The following is a 15,029-nucleotide window of genomic DNA, read 5'->3' as shown; positions in this document are numbered from 1 at the left end:
TCAGCGGAGAACAAACATCTTTAGTCAGGACAGAGGGCCTGAAATTCTCCATGGAGATGGGACCGAGAGCCGAAAAGTCGTTGACATGTGACGGAGCTGGAGAAAAAATAGTAGGAGGCTTTCTCCTCAGTTTACTACCAAGGCGTCGGGGACAATTTGGAAGGAGGTGACCGGTTTTGTGGCAGTTTGAACACCGGAAGGGGACTCCCCAATAATCTAACCTTTGCTGAACTTTGGAGAGATCCCAATATAGATCGATGGATTCTGGAAAACCCCCACTGAAACCTTTCTCTATAAGAATCCAGGCCACCCGTTTGTCTTTCGCCCCAATACACCTGGGATCAACATAAATGAAGCGCCCGATAACATTCCCAATCTTCTCCATAGATTCTTTAGTCCATAGTTCTAGGGGCAAGCCAGGCAGTTTTAACCAAATGAAGTTGTTGTGGGGCATGCATCGGAGCGGATCAAAACCAATAAACCACCTGTGAAGAGCTAAATAACTCTTTTCTTTCACCCAGGGTTTTGAAAATATGATTTCCAAGTCTCGAACCCGAAGAAAATGGAAACTATACCAGTTGTTCATGAGGCGAACAATGGTTGGAGAATAGCCCAGGAGAGGAGACCATTTGGAAACTATCCAGGTCCTAATTTGAGCATCCTCCATGGACGGGAAGAACCATCTTCCCACCAGCGCCCGCTTTTGTAAACCAGAGATTCTGTCCATAAGCAGAGGGCCATCCAAATTTATGGCCTCTGGTGGAGGAGAAGTTTTAACCGGTCGAACATGTTTCCGCCGAGGCCGATATGCCATGTCAACATTCCGAGGAGACATATCCGATTGAGATGTGTGGATGATGTCAGCTTCCAGCGAGGCTTTCCAGTCAGACTTGAGAGCCTGTCCGACAAAGGTCTTCTCAGCTTCCATAGTGGCCCGAACTAAGGCTGAGTCAGCAGATGGATCAGAGTGAAAATCCATGGAGGACAAAAGGCTGTAGCCGCAGGACAGTTGGTGAATCCCAAGAAGATAGATGACTGATGAAAAAATCTCATGGAAGGATAAATAGTATAGGTTGGGTAGAAAAATAAAACAGGGCGTCGTTAATAGGCAGAGGTAGAAGTACGAAGCAGACAGAAAAAAAGGGGGTCCATAAGAATGTAGGACGGATGATGGAACGGTAGAGTAGTCTACAAGCCAGAAAAAATCCCAATCTGTCAGAAATAGAAGATATGAAGGATTCACCAACCCGGGGAGGAAGATAAAGTGACGGCTAACATTTAAGGTTGATGAGAAAGAGTGACAGAGGTGGTGAGATCATCGGAAAATTCAAATTTGTAGTAGCAAAAATGGCAACAGGAAACCAGAGATCAAAACCTGTAATCAGTAGAACAAACGGGACAAACAAAGAAGCAATAGATATTTTTGAAAATGCACCACCATGGGCCAAATTTGAAACAAAAACTGTGCAGGGGTTGGATATGAATTTTTTTTTTTTTTTTTCTAGCTTGTATGATTTTCCAAGACCCGCAGAATGGTATAGTCCGATTCATGAGAGACAAAGGGAGAGCATAACAAAATATGCAGAGAAAATGGAGTGAATAAGGAGATACATATACCTGTTTAAATACGATAGCAAATGGTCCTACAAAAAAACCGTACTACAGAGTAGAAATAGCTCCTCCGCAAAAAATATCTTACATAGACTATACCGCAAGCATCTCCAATAGAAGAGCACTAAAGAGGCAGGGGAGGGGCGCAGACAAACATAGATGTTAAAAAATAGTGTCTAATAAGTCCCAAGGGAGGAGGATATATGCCGGGAAAGAGATACCAGTAGAAAGTCCTCACTCTAGCCCAGATAGTGTGGATAAAAGTGAGAAAGTAAAGCAAGATACAGGAAATGAAGCGCCAAGCGTCTATCTGGCTGGAAGGAAAGTGGAGACATAAAAAGACACGTATCAAGCCATGTTTCTCTGGGTCTGTGTAAACTGCCCAGGCTAGTCCATGGAAAGGTAGGGAGGGTCGCTGTTCATGGAGGATTGAATGTTAGAAATGGATTGAAACATGCTTGATAAGCCACACTCACGGTTGCTCTCCCTTCACAGTTGCTCTCCCAAACATATATTCTTACCTATTTTGATTCCTATGAATGTGGTGTAGGAGCAGAATCCTTCCCCAAATCAAATCTGATATTTGGAAGTCTCTAGAAGAGGTGATTTTCTTTAATTTTGTAAATTATAAATAAGATATTCTCTATTGTGGCCAAAATTTAGCTTAAAAAATTATTTTTAGCCGAGATCATTTTTTTTCAAGAAATTTGATCATAAAAATGTTTGAATCTTTTGCACCATCAGAAGCCCCTAGTCACCCAAAATTGTAAAACTTGACAACTGTAATCCCATTTCTTAAAATTTCTACCAACTTTTTTTTACCAAAACCATACTAAAATTTCATTATTTTCCAGACAAAATTGTAGCATGTTAGACTCATCTATCAATAATATATAAAAGCCTTTAGAAGGCGTGATTGCTGGTGTTTTGTAAAAATGATATGGATTTTTCTTTTGCTCGTACTTATAAGTCTTGCGAGACTGTCGAAGACAAGCGCCCGATATTGATACAATGTGTATTGAAACCTTTAGAAGGCATGATTGCTGGTATTTTGCAAAAATGATATGGCTTTTTCTTTTGCTCGTACTTGTAAGAGTCTTGTGAGCAGTGTTCAAATTTGAACATATTATAGCTTTTCCGAAGCTCTCTAGCACGTCATAGAAGTGCTTAGCGAAATTTACTAGTGAAAAGAAATTAAATCTTAATTTTTACAGGTTTTTAAAAAAGTTAAATAATATTATAAAAATCCCTATGAAGGGCTTCTTGTCCGTAGGACATTTCAAAAAATCCTAGTTCTCTCATTGATGTAACACTCTAACTGATGTAACACTCTAAAGTCTGCAGGAGGTTCTGGCAACACTCAAGAAAGTGCAATGGGACATAATGGTGGTTGTTCATCCATTCCCAAGCCATCAGTCATAATGGCAGCACTGATAGAGTTAGCAATCATGATATGAAGTTTATGTTTGCATTCCTTGATAACAGAGGTTTCTTTTAACATTCATTGATAGCAGAGGAGAAGTATCTATGTATTGGTATCCGTGAACGGGGCATATTTTGAAGGTACTAGAGATTTAGAAGAAGCAAATGACAAAAGACTGAATTAACGATCACTGAGGTAGATTATTTTGAGCCTGTGTATCTTGTCTGCGTTGATTTTTCCAATCCCAACCTTAGGTCGAGTGCAGCACAAGTTCGCAAGATATTTTTAACTCTTAGTTTTAATTTTCAACTTTCACTTCCCTGGCCTTTCATTCAGCTCATTGATTTAGGTGGAACCTAGTTTTTAACTCTCAGTTTTAATTTTCAACTTTCATTTCCCTGGCCTTTCATTTAGTTCATTGATTTAGGCGGAACCTAGTTTTTAACTCTCAGTTTTAATTTTCAACTTTCATTTCCCTGGCCTTTCATTCAGTTCATCAATTTAGGCGGAACCTATTAAAATTATTATGTATGGAATGGTTGATTGATCTTTATATAGTCATGTGTAGACTCTGGATTTTTTTATATTGTCCATCATGTCATCGATGAAGATTTTTTGGACTAAGTGTAGTGTCCTATCTAGGGTGCTAGATTAAGCTATATTTATTATCGACCAGGATGCGTAGACTTAGAGGCATGTGTCTAAAATATATAGACATAAAGGATTATTAGCTAAGTGGTTATGATGGTAGGTTACAGGACTTCTTTACGGAAGATTGAGGTGTGTTACCTATCACCCAAACACTTAGGTCACTCAGTTCATCTACCTAATTAAAACACTGTCATTCAATTCATCTACCAAATTAAAACACTGTCATTCAATTCATCTACCAAATTAAAACACTGTCATTCAATTCATCTACCAAATTAAAACACTGTGTATCACTTTAAACCAAGATTTCAATCTCCTTACGGAGACGCTGTGCATAAAACCCTTGTTTAGCAAATACTCAGCATTCAACTAATATTCATGAAAGATAAAGACATACTGAAATCGTAAGCATACTTTAAAATGATAACAGAGTTCATGACATTGCTTTAAAAGACAACAAAGGATCGAATCCCTTACAGGATACGATTCACGATCTTAGTGATGAACTGTTCAAGCACTATCACAAACATCACTCATACGCATTCCAGTGAAATCAAAAAAACCAATTCTAATTGCTGTGCATATCATTTAATACCCTAAGTTGCGAATAAAAAGAAATGACAGTATACTAGTTCAACACAGGGCCCGTCCACGTTTCAGAGGTATACTGGACTGTGATCAACCAATTATAGAATCAACGCAACAAGGAAATCGTGACTGCAACCATGTTCTTGGTATTAAGTTCAAAACTCTATTTTCAAAACGATACAATGATGATAAAAACTAATTGCCAACACAGAACTGTGTTTACATATGTCTTGCTAAAAGCTAACATCACATACATTTGGAATGTACATTCATTAAGCGGCTGTTGCCGCTTTTATCATGTCATGACTTTTAAAAATGTTTCTATTCTGAACTGATTTAAAAAAGGAACAAAACTAAATCAGTTTAGAATGCTATGCTGTTGCTGCCTTTGTCGCCAACATGCTTGCTTTGACCATCGTTGACCGCGCATGGAGGAGGGTCGGTTCTGTTGTAGGATAGGTATTCGTCCATGCTTGGACATTCTACTTTTCATCCCTACCCTTCGCTCTAACCTAGTTGTCATGCCATATGTCAAACAATAAACCAATTACAGGATGTTGTAACTTCCTGTAGTCATTTTATCAAAAATTCCTAATTCTTTAACATAAAACTCCTAAATCAATTTTAATGCATTTTTAATAACTATAGTACTATTAACTAATCAATTTCAAGGGATCTAAGAGATGTATGATGGAAAGAGGTAAGCAAATGATATGTTTTAGGAGGAAAAAGGAGGTCATGGGATGGTACCAACATCTCTCCCCGACTTAATGAATTAGCATGACCTCATGCTAACCTCGAAGTGCTTCCCTTGAACTCTGTCCCTGCCTATACCTCTGCTGCCTTCAGCAATGTATCCACATTCTTCTTCACCTAGGCATCTTTCTGACCATGGAGCTCCTGCTTTAATCTCTTGTATTTTTCTTTGAGGGTCTTCTTCTGGTTGTACCACTTAGTGGCCCATTTACAGATATCCGTTTGCTCAGCCTCAAGTTCATTGATTCGCTCCCTTAACTTTTCATTCTTCTGTTGAGTCTCTTTACTCTGTGCTCGGAGCATTTCATTTTCTTTCTTGATAACTTTTTCCAGCATATTGGCCTCCATGAGTTCTTCCTTTAATTTCTCAATTTGTTTCTCCAGTTTCTTTTGTTTCTTAATGGGAGGCGGTGAACCTTTTTCTTGCCTGTTATTGATTTCAACCTCTATATCAGCTCCTGGTCCTGGTTGTGAGTGGCCACTACTTTCAATATCCATCGGTATAGGTGCATTGGATTCAAGCTGATCTTCTTGTAACTGGGCTTTTGATGCTCTCCTCGTTCTTCTTGAATAGGTGGTGAAAACTTTATCTTGCTCTGCTTTCTGAGCATCCTCTTTTCTCATTTTCCTAGTCCTTATGTTGCTCATAGGTGGAGGTACCTTGCTTGCTTTAGGTACTGGGATCTCTTCATCGATATCCTGCATGAATCCTGAGTTCTCCTGCAGTTCTTCTTTGTCTTCTTCATCTTTAATTTGGTTGGCGGCCAAGAATTCCTTCCACGTTTTCCCTCTTCTCTGTAACTCATGCTCAATAAGAATTTTAACTAGCCCAAAGTGATATAAGCTCTTGTCTTCATTTCCCTTCTGCTTTTGGATGGTCTTCGACATCTTGGTTAGGCTTTGCAATAGGAAGTATGGTAGACTGATAACACACTACCTTTTCAAGTGTAGCAGTAGTTTAATATGGTATAGATAAACAATACTGTAACGGCCTTCACAAGTTACGAATTTTTGGAGGATATAGACCATCTCGTCCCAGGGATGCACCAGCCAACTCCTTGGGACGCCTTTCTTCCAATTAACTGATGAGACTCTGGATCTGGACATAAATTGAGTCCATGACTTCTCTTTAAATTGCTTTGTCTTGAAGTACTTCTCCCCTTCTGGGCTGACCCCTATTGACTGGGCTATGGTGTCTTCCGAAACCCTGAATGAGAAATTACCTATCAGGGCTTTTTCTCCGTTGAATGTGAAAGCGAATTGTTTGGTAACCTCTTCATTACTTCCACGAAATTTCTCTAAAAAGGGCAGCCACTGTATCTCTTTGAGAATTGAAATGAAATCTTCGTGATACTGGGAACTGTCGAACATGCTCGGCTCGACCCTATTGGTCATTTTGGCAGAGAGTTGTGTTCTAACTCTTCTCTGTTTATGTTTTGCAATTTCAACAAAGAAGTTTCAATTTGTTACCTTTTTGTCTTCCGCCCCAACACTGATGACCTGGTGGTGTCGCTCCCTTAGTAACTCATATGATGCTCGGTTGACTGTCTTGTGATTATGGTGGAAGTCGAACCCGAATGGCTATATTTCCCTTTTTGTGGCGCTCACTGCTTTCAATCCTTACTGTGGAAGTCACTAGAGTCGAATGCCAACGTGAAATAACTGAGAATGATGGTGAAATAACCAACTACACTTACCTCATAGCGTATTCATCTTTTGGAACAGAGGAATGGTTGTACTGCTTGTATGGATGCCATCATAGAAGCGCTTGAAGTGTATATGCAGTACTGGGTTATGATTTCAGGGAGTCCTCTGTATCATTTGGTTACGTCGGGTGGTGGAATCATAATTCGGCCGTGTGGGATACAATGAATAAGCCCGCTTAACATTTGTTTCTTTCTTTTTTTAAAGAACAATTCACCATGTGTCACTCGGCCAAATGGAAGATGTTGGTATGGCTGTAAGATCCGATTGACATAACAAGGTTGATATGAAAAGGGGTAACGGATTTAGAGGTATGAAATAGGTTGGAGTATGAAAGATGATAAGAATTAACAGTAAGATAAGGGATGATGGAAAATGTAGTGTCTTTGAAATTGATCATAACAGTCACAGTCATTAAATTCAACATTAAAAATTAATCTAAGAAATTAAATGTTAAGAATAAGGAATACATTACACTTTTGTTGGTTGTTGTTGCATTGGCATGCTGAGTAGGACTAGTCTCTTTTGATTATTCTTTGTTGTTCATAACAGGTCCCCTGAGATAGATTCGAATGCAACAGGTCCCTCTGAGATCTTGAAGATGTTCATGCAGCTCCTTTGAAATCCGGAGAAAAATTATATGTATACAGGTTCCTCTGAGATCTTGGTATTTGATGGAGTCTTGGTGCCCAACAACCTGTGGATCCTTGTAGAAACTTGATGAAGCTTTGTTGAAGTAATCCTGAAGTAACAGTCTCTTAACAGGTCCCTTTTATGTGTCTTAAACAGGTCCCATTACTGCTGGTGTTGGTAACATGGTCTTCTGGACAGAACAGGTCCCCCTGCATAATGTTTATAACCAGGTCCCTCTGAGATAAAACAATGACAAAACAACTTCTTTATTGAAATCTGGAATGCTGGAACAAACTGCTTTGGAAATTTACAGTGAGGAGATGAAATAAGAAATCTTTAAGAATTTACAATGGAGAGATAAAAGAACAAAATGCTGATGCTTCTCTCCCCCACTAAAGTTTTGACTTGTCCTCAAGTCATTATTGAGGTGATAAATCAAACAGGGAACAAAAGAAAAGGAATTCTTACCCGCCAACGAATTGGTTTTCAAGTAAGAATTCGGGGTTAGAGTGTGCCAGAGTTTGGTTTTCACATCTAACCCATTGTTATTATTTCTTTTTTATTGTGTTTGTTTTTTTTTTTAATTTCTTTTTGAATTTCTAAAGTGAAATGAAATGAACTAAGGCAGGGATACTGCAGCTGAAGGCTGCAGTATCTCAACCTCTCTTTGTTGAGATACTGTTTGGAGAAAATTTTGCTTGCTGATGGGCTTAGTGTAAAGTTTCAGGCGATGATCGTTGACAGTAAATGAATGACCTTCTCCATCAATAGTTTTGAGCTTGACTGAACCATTGTCGTAAGCCTGAATAATTTGGTATGGGCCCATCCAATGGGTGGTAAACTTGGCTTTATGATCTCTAAATTTAGAGTCAAAAAGTAAAGCCCAGTCACCTTCCTTGAACTGCTTCTTCTTGATATGTGCATCATGCCACTGCTTCCTTTGTTTTTGCATGAGGATTGTGGTTTCCTCTGCTTGCTGCCTCATCTCATCCAGCTGGTTCAACTGCTGAATTCTTTCTTGTTGTGCTTGGTCCAGGTCAATTTGCAAATCTGCAGCCAGTTTAAAAGTATGTATTTGAAACTCAATAGGAAGCATTACCTCTTTGCCATACACCAACTGATATGGTGTAAATCCTGTAGTATTCTTCCATGTAATTCTGTAAGCCCAGAGTGCATCTTTGAGCTTCTCTTCCCAATTCTTTCTGTTAATTGCCACAGTTTTAGTAATGATCCCTTCCAAAGTTTTGTTTGTGGATTCCACCTGCCCATTGGCCTGTGGATGGTAAGGTGTACTTCTTCTGTGCTTGATTTGGTATTTGTCTGTGATGTCCTTCACTAACTTTGAAGTGAATTGAGTACCTTGATCAGTCACTATCTCCCTTGGTACTCCATACCTTACAAAAATCTCTTCAAAAAGGAAATTTACCACTGTTTGTTCGGTGGCTCTAACTAGTGCTTTTGCTTCAGCCCATCTTGTGACGTAATCAGTACATACTAAGATGTACTTCTTACCATTGGAGGTTGGGTTAATGGGTCCTATGAAGTCTAGAGCCCATTTTTCAAATGGCTCTAGGTGAACTTGGGGCTGAAGTGGCATCTCGTCTGTAGCTGTTGGCCTGCCCATTCTTTGGCAGCTGTCACAACTCTTCACATACTTCTTGGCATCCTTAAAAATGGATGGCCAGTAGTATCCAAGAGTAAGAACTTTGAATGCTATTCGCTTAGCTGCAAAATGCCCACCACATGGTTCATCATGGAAATATTTTAAAATATCAATTATCTCATCATTTCTTACACATCTTCTAATAATCATATCATAACCAGTGTAAAATAAATCGCCATTAATCCATGAGTATCTAGCGTTTTGTTTGACTAGTCTCTTCTTTTCCTTTGGAGTGAAGTATGGAGGTGTCCTTCCTGTAGACAAATAATTGGCCAAGTCAACATACCAAGGATTCACTATGGAAATTGCAAATAAATTTTCATCTGGGAAAGAATCTTCAACCGGAACAACCTCACCTGGATTTTGCAGTCTAGAAAGAAAATCTGCCACCTGATTCTCTTTACCTGGTCTATCTAACACTGTGATGTTAAATTCCTGTAACAACAATAACCATCTGGTAACTCTGCCACTAGTTATTGGTTTATTCATTAAATGTGTAATGGCAGAATGATCAGTATGTACAAAGACTTCATAACCAGTTATATAATGTCGGAATTTATTCACAGCATATATGATGGCAAGTGTTTCCTTTTCTGTGACTGTGTAGTTTGACTCTGCAGGTGTTAGATTTTTTCTAATGAAATAAATGGCATAATTACAAGATTCCTCTTTTTGGCCTAATGAGGCACCCACTGCAGTGTCAGATGCATCTGTAAAGATATGAAATGGTAGGCTCCAGTTAGGCCCTCTTAAGACTGGTGCGGTTGATAACTTCTTTTTGAGTGCTTCAAATGCTTGTTGGCAGTTCTCATTCCAGTTGAAAATTACATCTTTTGTTAGAAGTTTAAACAAAGGTAAAGCTATTTTACTAAAATGTTCAATAAATCTTCTGTAATAGCTTCCATACCCAAGGAAACTTCTTACCTCTCTTTGATTCTTTGGAATTGGCAAATCAACGATGATCTGGATTTTTGCTGGGTCAACTTTGATGCCTTGAAAAGAAATATAGTGGCCTAATACTATCCCTTCGTTTAACATCATAAAGCACTTTTCATTGCTCAGGGACAGATTAGCTTCAATACATCTTTTCAAAACTCTTTCAAGGTTCTCTAATGCATGTTCAAATGAATTGCCGTACACTGAAAAATCATCCATGTAAACTTCAACACAATCATGAACTAAATCAGCGAAAATAGCTAATACAACTCTCTAAAATGTAGCTGGAGCATTGCAAAGTCCAAATGGCAAAACATTATAAGCATAAGTGCCCCAAGGACAGGTGAATGTGGTTTTGTCCTGGTCTTCTGAGGCTATCCTGATCTGGTTGTAGCCACTGAAACCATCAAGAAAAGAAAATGATGATTTCCCAGCTAAGGTGTCTAACACTTGGTCAATAAATGGTAGTGGAAAATAATCTTTGAGCGTTGCTTTGTTCAATTGTCTGTAATCAACACAAATGCGCCACTTACCATTTTTCTTGGGCACTTTAACCAATGGGGATACCCATTGACTGTCAGAAACAGGATATATAAAATTAACTCTCAATAGTTTTTGCAATTCTTCTCTGACAATATCCTGGAGCATGGGGTTCATTCTTCTCTGCGGTTGACTCACTGGTTTGATAGTACTATCTGTATAAATATGGTGAGTGCATGTGTCGGGGTGAATCCCATGCATATCGGTGTAGTCCCAAGCAAAGGCTTTCTAGTATTTTCTCAGTAGTCGAATCAATTTCTCTTGCTGAGATGAGTCTAGGTGATTGCCTATGTTTAGAGTTTTCCCTGGACTAATCTCTATGATCTGACTCTGTGTGTTTGTGATGGATTGAATTGGAAAAATATCGTGAAATGTGGTTTGCAAAGATTGAATGGTGCATGTTTCTTGAAAATTTTGGGCTAAAAGTACATCTGCAGCATGATATTGATCGTTTCTCAAATTTTTGGAAATATCAGGTTGAGAAAGGAACAATTCTACCAAATCATTATTATTTTGTTCTTGGAAATCATAGATTTGGTCAATGCTAAAAACAGATTGTACTTCTTCTTTATCATTGTATTTATCATCAAGCCACAAATTGTGTGTTACTGTTGGTGATTGTGCCGATGGATAAAGAGTGAGTTGTTTTCTTTCGGTCCCTCTTGAAATGATCATGTTGCCCGATCGACATCCTATGAATGCATCAGCAGTCGCTAACCATGGTCTACCAAGGATGATAGGGTGCCCTCCTAAATTGGATTTGGGTTGAAGAACTAAGAAGTCCACTGGGTACTCCCATGAGTCTAGTGAAACAATTATGTCCTCCAAAATCCCTTCAGGAATCACTTTAGACCTATCATCTAGTTCTAGAACAATCATTGTGTGTTGCAAATTTATGAGCTGGAGTGTTCTCATGGTTTCAAGGGTCATGACATTTATTGCGGCCCCAAGTTCTATTAAAGTGTTTGGAATCTGTATGTTGTTAATGATTGTAGTGACTCTGGGGATACCAGGATCAACATACTTTTCCATTGAGATGGTATTTATCATAAGGCCAGCTAAATGTCCTATAACATGAATGGTTTGTGGATCAATCCTTTTCCTAGTGGGCTTCTTATGACACATTTCTTTGATTGCTTTAGTGTATATGGGAATGTCTTTTATGGCTTGCAGTAGCGGAATTTTTATATAGACATTCTTGAGCTCATCTAAAACATCAAACTGTGGTATAGACATTGGAAGTTTCATTTGGACCAATCGGTCTGGAAAAGGTGGATGCAATGGTTGCATCTGCTTATCTTTGGTATCATCTTTTGGTTTTCTTTGATTTGTCATTTCATTTTCATTTTCTGTGTTTTCTTCTTGTTTATCTGTTATTGGAGAATCTTTGTGGAGTACCCTACCAGACCTCAAGTTGATATTTTGCAAGGGTAGTGTGGGATATGAGGTTCCCTCTTCTACATTGTAGGCTGGCCTCTCTGCTCTGTTATTTGGATTTGGGACAGTTTGAGCAGGAATTTGAGTAGGTCTGGGAGGTTGTGAGTTAGATGGAAATTGCAGTTGTGGTGGATTTATTGGTGGAGGAGCAGGCAGTGCTTGTTGAGTAGGTTGAGGTCGGTAAACAACTTGCTGCTGAGGATACTGCTGATATGGTTGAGGATGTGAGGAGTATGGCTGATGATATTGTTGATATGGCTGTGAATATGGTTGGTATGATTGAGGATATGTATGATAGGATTGAGAGTATTGTTGAGATGGTCTCCACTATTGCTGTGGGTGATTTTGGTGCTGCCATGGCATGGGTACATTCCATGAATTCTGAGCATACATTTGATCATTTACAGGAAATTGCAAATTTTGATTTGGAAACATACCTTGAGGTGCTGGCCTTGGCTGCCATGGTCTCTTTGTGCCCATGTAATACATGTTTTCCATCTCTGCATTAGCTGCCATATTACAGTTCTGCAAAACCTTAACTTTAGGACAATTAAATATATCATGATGTTTAGTACAGAAAGCACAAACTTGGATGTTTTCTAATGGGCAGTCTTTTAAGGCATGTTTCTTTCGGCATTTTGGGCAGAAGATAGCCATTATCTGATCTTCATCTTCTTGTTTCTTCTTAGCTTTTAGAGTGTCAATTTGGTTCCCTAGGGTGCTTAACATATCTGTTTTAAACTCTTCTAACAGATTCCCTATTTCAGCCCTTGTGACACTTGCTGAAGCAGATTTTGTGACTTTGGATGACAAGGTTCTTTTTCCAATTTTAGCTTTGCTCCTTGAATACTTTTCGCATAATTCAATGATTTCTTCAAAGGGTAAGGTAGAAATGTCACCTTTTCCCATCAAATTAAGATCATCCATGTATTCCTCTCGGATGCCTTTCAAGAATATTGTGCGGATCAAATCAAGAGGCATGGTTCGGTGTTTAGATTTTTGTAAGTTGTAGACAAACCGTTCTAAGTATTCCTCTAAGGTTTCATCCTCTTGTTGGCTCATTCTAAAGATATCATCTTTGGAATCTTTGGATCTACAATAAGGTTGATATTTCCTTAGAAATATTCTTCTCATGCCATCCCAATCAACTATCGCATGCTCACCAAGCCTCATGAACCATCTTAAGGCTGATGCCTTTAATGTCGCTGGGAAAAGTCTGAGCCTATGGGCATCATCTGTGTAACCATATGTTCGACATACAATGTCAAACTCGAACAAGAATGAGTCTGGATCTTCCGAAGCCATACCATAAAAGTTTGGTAGCATGGATGGAGGTATGTTTTTCATTTTGATATCATCTCTTCTTGTGGTTCATGTATAGGAAACTTAAAAGTTGACTCTTCTTCGTCTCTCTGTCCTTGATTTGGTACTGATCCATCTCCTTCCTCAGCAATTCTAATAGGTTTCTCTATGTCAGTGTCACTTGTCTTAAAGAGGAGATTAAAGAAAGATTGTTCGGTCACTGTGCTACTTTCTCCTTGTGTGGAGGATCTATGAAAGTGTTTCTTTTGCGATTTATGTGCTAATAAAGTTTGCCTTTCGATGAGAGTAAGTCTTTGTCCTAACTTTTGTTTATCCTCTAATGCTTGTATGGTGACTTCCTCAGCTGGTGTTGTATTCCCTAAAGAGTTTGCTCCTGATGATGGGTTAGTTTTTGGATGGTGGGGGGTTTTTATGAATCTACCCTAATTGTCTCTAAATCTAGGCATAAATGAACATGATTTCTAAATCTATGTTTTTGCTCGTTTTTGTTTATTGAAATTTTTTTAAATCCTTTAAGTACGCCTCCCCGGCAACGGCGCCAAAATGTAGTGTCCTATCTAGGGTGCTAGATTAAGCTATATTTATTATCGACCAGGATGCGTAGACTTAGAGGCATGTGTCTAAAATATATAGACATAAAGGATTATTAGCTAAGTGGTTATGATGGTAGGTTACAGGACTTCTTTACGGAAGATTGAGGTGTGTTACCTATCACCCAAACACTTAGGTCACTCAGTTCATTTACCTAATTAAAACACTGTCATTCAATTCATCTACCAAATTAAAACACTGTCATTCAATTCATCTACCAAATTAAAACACTGTGTATCACTTTAAACCAAGATTTCAATTTCCTTACGGAGACACTGTGCATAAAACCCTTGTTCAGCAAATACTCAGCATTCAACTAATATTCATGAAAGATAAAGACATACTGAAATCGTAAGCATACTTTAAAATGATAACAGAGTTCATGACATTGCTTTAAAAGACAACAAAGGATCGAATCCCTTACAGGATACGATTCACGATCTCAGTGATGAAATGTTCAAGCACTATCATAAACATCACTCATACGCATTCCAGTGAAATCAAAAAAACCAATTCTAATTGCTGTGCATATCATTTAATACCCTAAGTTGCGAATAAAAAGAAATGACAGTATACCAGTTCAACGCAGGGCCCGTCTGCGTTTCAGAGGTATACTAGACTGTGATCAACCAATTATAGAATCAACGCAACAAGGAAATCGTGACTGCAACCGTGTTCTTGGTATTAAGTTCAAAACTCTGTTTTCAAAACGATACAATGATGATAAAAACTAATTGCCAACACAGAACTGTGTTTACATATGTCTTGCTAAAAGCTAACATCGCATACATTTGGAATGTACATTCATTAAGCGGCTGTTGCCGCTTTTATCATGTCATGACTTTTTAAAATGTTTCTATTCTGAACTGATTTCAAAAAGGAACAAAACTAAATCAGTTTAGAATGCTATGCTGTTGCTGCCTTTGTCGCCAACATGCTTGCTTTGACCATCGTTGACCGCGCATGTAGGAGGGTCGGTTCTGCTGTAGGATAGGTATTCGTCCATGCTTGGACATTCTACTTTTCATCCCTACCCTTCGCTCTAGCCCAGCTGTCATGCCATATGTCAAACAATAAACCAATTACAAGATGTTGTAACTTCCTGTAGTCATTTTATCAAAAATTCCTAATTCTTTAACATAAAACTCCTAAATCAATTTTAATGCATTTTTA

Source organism: Pinus tabuliformis, chromosome 8 (genome assembly GCF_031772625.1).
Source record: "Pinus tabuliformis cultivar Carrire ecotype Pingquan chromosome 8, CPIR1, whole genome shotgun sequence".
Taxonomy (NCBI): Eukaryota; Viridiplantae; Streptophyta; class Pinopsida; order Pinales; family Pinaceae; genus Pinus; species Pinus tabuliformis.
This window is presented reverse-complemented; position numbering follows the sequence as displayed.